Below are 904 nucleotides of genomic sequence, written 5' to 3'. Positions count from 1 at the left end.
CCCCCACCCCCACTTCCCTCCCCCACCCCCACCCCCCCCCCCCACCCCCACCATAAGGGCAGTATCATACTAATTTCCTAGATACGTCCCTTACTTAAGATTGTCGAAAATCATTGTGATTTTTGTTGGTGGCTTATTCTCAGGGAGAGAAGCTTATGTGCTCTTTCAGAGGAGAAAGAGAGTCATGTTGGTGTTGTGTGACTTTACCTGGGGACATACGAACAGATCATCTGTTCATCCCAGATAGAGAATTTGATGACAGACCAAAGAAACAATTCTAGCCAAGCCTAGTTTGGTAAACCAAACGAGCTTACTTACAGAAGCATGATGGTTAGTTTATAGAGTGTGAGTAACTTCAGAATAGTGGCATCGCTGAAAAACCCCACCTCAGCATCATGAAATCTCACCTTCAGTTAACCTTGCATCTCTTAAACACTGAGAACCTCCCAAGACCATAGTATCTTATTGTGTTCTGCTTATTCTGTTGTCATGGCTACCGGGCCAGGCATTCAATAGGTCACCACAACAACCTGGCCTCCATGATGGTGAGGGGGTTGTAGTAGACTTTGTGTGTGTGTGTGTGTGTGTGTGTGTGTGTGTAGTATGTAGGGGGCAGGAGGATAGCTTTACTCTAACAGCTGGGGATGGTAAAACAAGGTTAGCTGTGCATATAGCTTCTGATGCAGTGAGTGGATATTCACAACCATGGACCTTAGCTTGGTTATTTTTCTTCATACGGAAGATTTGGGAGATAGTTGCCTTCTGTAAAGATGAGCTCGCTGAGCGGTGAAGCCTGCCTGCTACTGCCATACAGAAAGAAACAAAAGAGTTTGTAGGATGCAACTCCATGCTGCTTCAGGTGACAGCATTGCTTAGAAGCTTTACCTTCTGGTACAATTTGGAA

Source organism: Grammomys surdaster, unplaced genomic scaffold (genome assembly GCF_004785775.1).
Source record: "Grammomys surdaster isolate TR1022 unplaced genomic scaffold, NIH_TR_1.0 242, whole genome shotgun sequence".
NCBI lineage: Eukaryota > Metazoa > Chordata > Mammalia > Rodentia > Muridae > Grammomys > Grammomys surdaster.
Note: the sequence above shows the minus strand (reverse complement) of the source record.